The sequence below is a fragment of the Lynx rufus genome, unplaced genomic scaffold (genome assembly GCF_022079265.1).
Source record: "Lynx rufus isolate CCGP_SWC_20201006 ecotype Redwood Valley unplaced genomic scaffold, mLynRuf1.p SCAF_5, whole genome shotgun sequence".
NCBI classification, from domain to species: domain Eukaryota; kingdom Metazoa; phylum Chordata; class Mammalia; order Carnivora; family Felidae; genus Lynx; species Lynx rufus.
In genome coordinates this window covers 56979245-56983715 of record NW_025814867.1, presented here as the reverse complement: position 1 = coordinate 56983715, position 4471 = coordinate 56979245, and positions in this window count along the sequence as shown.

Here is a 4471-nt window from a genome sequence, read left to right as displayed (position 1 = left end):
AAGGAAGAAGCATCCAGGACATAACAACAGGGTACACAGAGCACACATAATTGACACCCCTGAGGAACCATAATTGGTAAACAGGGGATGCTGCACTACAGAATTTCTTCTTCATAAGACCATTATTTTCAAGAGCAAAAGACACAGCTGACTTTCCTAACACACAGAAACAGACACAGAGAATTAGACAAAATGAGGAGACAGAGGGATATGTCCCAAATGAAAGAACAGGACAAAACCATAGCAAAACACCTAAGTGAAACAGACATAAGTAATATGCCTAATAGAGAATTTAAAGTAATGATTATAAAGACACTCACTGGACTTGAGACAAGAGTGGAGGATATCAGTAAGCCCTTTAACAAACAGATAGAAAACATAAGAAAACAACCAATCAGAGATGAAACATAATAAATGAAATTAAATATACACTATATGAAATAAATAGCAGACTAGAGGAAGTATAGGAACAAATTAATAACGTGAAAGACAGAATAATGAAAAATAACAAGCCGAGTAGTTGAGAGGGAAAAAAATTATACAAAATGAGAATAGACTTAAAGAGCTCAGCAATTCCATCAAGCATAACACTCACATTATAGAGATCCCAGAAGAAAGGAGAGAAAAGGGGACAGAAAATTTAATTGAAGAAATAATAACTGAAACCTTCCTGAATCTGGGAAAGGAAACAGATATCCAGATACCGGAGGTAAGGATATCCCCAACAAAATCAACTGATGGAGGTCCACAGGCATATAGTAATCAAAATGGCAAAAAGTAATGATAGAGAGAAAAATTTAAAAGCATCAAGAGAAGACAGTTACATACAAGGGAAACCTCACAAGATTATCAACAGATTTTTCAGGAGAAACTTTGCAGCCAGAAGGGAATAGTATATGTTCAAATGCTGTAAAGAAAAATCTGCAGCCAGGAATACTCTTTACAACACAGCTACCATTCAAACCAGCAGAGATAAAGAGTTTCCCAGACAAACAAAAGATAAAGAAGTTCATGACCACTAAACCATCCCTATAAAAACTGTTAGAGGGGACTCTAAGTGGAAAGAAAGACCGTCGGTCAGAGTGGACTCTTTGAGTGGAAAGGAAAGACCATCAATCAGAGCAAAAAAGTAGGAATCACAAAACAATAAAACCAATCAAGGGGCACACAAATGAAGAAGATGTAAAGTATGAGACCATACACCAAAAACATGAGGGAGAAAGGAGTAGAGAATGGGCTCTAACTTAAGCAACCATCAATTTAATATAGATGGCTTTATCCAGAAGATGTTATATACAAACCTAATGGTAACCAAAAATCAAAATAATAATATCTTTAATTTAAATTCAAGTTAATTAGCATACAATGTAATATTAATTTCAGATGTGTAATATAGTGATTCAACACTTTCAAACAATAGCTGGTGTTCATCACAATAACAAGAAAAATAAACTAGTGATAGATATGAAAAGACTAAAGAGAAAGGTTTACAAGTACATCACTAAAGAAAGCCAGCAAACCTCAAAGAGAGCGAGACAAAAAAGGATCACAAAACAAAAAAAAAAAAAAACAACAACAACCAGAAAACAAGTAACAAAATGGTAATAAATACAAACTTATCAATAATTATTTTGAATGTATATGGACTACATTCTTCAATCAAAAGACATAGGATGACAGAATGGATAAGAAAACAAGACCCATCTATATGCTGCCTACAAGAGACATTTCAGACCTAAAGACACATGCAGACTGATTGTGAGGGGATAGAGAAACAATTATCATGCAAATAGATGTGAAAAGAAATATGGAGTAGTAATACTTACATTGGACTAAATAGACTTTAAGACAAAGACAATAACAAGAGACAAAGAAGGACACTCTATAATAATAAGGGGGGGACAATCCAACAAGAAGATATAAGAATTGTAAAATATTTATTTACCAATCATGGAAACACCCAATACATAAGACAGTAAATAACATATATAGAATTAAAAATGATACAATAATAATGGGGATTTTGACACTCCAATTACAACAATAGATCATCTAAACAGAAATCAACAGAGAAACAGTGACTTTGAATGACACACCAGACAGGATGTGTTTAACAAATATATTCAGAAGATTCCATCCTAAAGCAGCAGAATACATTCTTTTCCAATACACAGGCATCATTCTCCAGAACAGATAACACAGAAGGCCACAAAAGAAGTTGCAACAAATTAAAAATATCAAAGTCATACCATGCATCTCTTCTGCCACAATGTTATGAAACTAGAAATCAACCACAAGTGAAAAATCACAAATACATGGAGGTTAAACAACATGCTACCAAGCAACAAGCAGGTGAATCAAGAAGTCAAAGAAGAAGTAAAAAATTACATGAATAAAAATGAAAATGAACCTATGACACTACAAAATCCCTGGGATGCAGCAAAAGTAGTTCTAAAAGGGAATTTTACAGCAATACAGGCCCACCTCAAAAGCAAGAAAAATCTGAAATAAACAGCCTAACTTTAAGCCTAAAGAAGCTAGAAAAAGAACAACAAACAAAACTCAAAATCAGCAGAAATAAGGTAATAATAAATATAAGAGCAGAAACAAATGATACGGAAACTAAGAAAATAATAGAACAGGGGTGCCTGGATAGCTTAGTCGGTTGGGCATCTGATAGGCTCAGGTAATGATTCAGTTTGTGAGTTTGAGCCCTGCATAGGGCTCTGGGCTGACAGCTCAGAACCTGGAGCCTGCTTCAGAATCTGTGTCTTCCTCTCTCTCTGCCCCTCCCATGCTAGTGTTCTGCCTTCCTCTCTCTCTTAAAAATAAATAAACATTAAAAATTAAAAAAAAAAAAGAAAACAAAGAACAGATCAATAAAAGCAGGAGCTGGTTCTTTGGAAAGTTCAAAAAAATTGATAAACTCCTATCCAGACTCATCAAGGAGAGACAGAGAGACAGGAGAGCGGCGGGATTCAAATAAACAAAATCACAAATGAAATAGGAGAAATAACAACCAACACCACAAAAATACAAAGGATTATAAGAGAATATTATGAAAAATCGTATGCCAAAAAATTGGACAACCTGGAAGAAATGGATAAATTCCTAGAGACTTATAACCTACCAAACTAAATCAAGAAGAAATAGAAAATTTGAACAAATTACCAGCAATGAAATTGAATCAATAATCAAAAAACTCCAACAAAGTCCTGACCAGATGGCTTCACAGATGAATTCTACAAACATTTAAAGAAGAGTTAATATGCATTTTCTTAAACTTTCCCAAAAAATAGAAGAGAATTCCAAATCCATTCTATGAGGCCAGTGTTATCCTGATACCAAAACCAGATAAAGACAGAAGGAAGGAAGGAAGGAAGGAAGGAAGACAAGAAGAAAGGAAAGAAAGAAAGAAAGAAAGGAAAAAAGAAAGAAAGAAAGAAAGAAAATGAAAGAAGAAACTATAGGCCAATATCTCAGATGAACACAGATGCAAAATGCTGGCGACTTAAATACAACAACACACTAAAAAAATCATTTACCACAATCAAGTGAGATTTATTCCTGGAATGCAAGGGTGGTTTGATATTTGCATCAATCAAGGTGATAATTCACATCAATAAGAATAAAAACCCTATTATCATTTCAATAGATGCCTAAAAAGCATTAGACAAAGTACAACATCCATTCATGATAAAATCCCTCAACAAACTAGGTTTAGAGGGAACATACCTCAACTAAATCAAGGCCACATATAAAAAACCCCACAGCTAACATCATTCTTAATGGGGGGGTGGGAAACAGAGCTTTTCTCTTGTCAGGAACAGGACAAGGATTTCTACTCTCACCACTTCATTCAACAGAGTACTAAGTCCTAGCCACAGCAATCAGAAAACAAAAGGCATCCAAATCAGAAAGAAAGAAAGAAAACTTTCACTATTTGCAGATGACATGACACTATATTCAGGAAAAAAACCTTAAATACTTCACCAAAACACTATTAAAACTGATAAATGAATTCATTAAAGTCACAGGATACAAAATCAATGTACAAAAATCTGTTGCGTTTCTATACACTAATAATGAAGCAGCAGAAAGAGAAATTAAGAAAACAATCTTATTTACAATTGCATGCAAAATAATAAAATACCTCGGAATAAACTTAACCAAAAAGTTCAAAGATATTTTCTCTGAAAACTATAAAACATTGATAAAAGAAATGGAAGACAACATAAAGAAACGGATACTCATGGATTGGAAGAAAACATACTGTTAAAATGTCTATACATCCAAAGAAGTCTACAGATTTAAAGCAATCTCTATGAAAATACCAACAGAATTTTTCACAGAACTAGAACAAACTATCCCAAAATTTATATGGAACCACAAAACCCCTGAATAGCCAAACCAATTTTGAAAAAGAACAAAACTGGATATGACAATTCCAGATTTCAAGTTATATTACAAA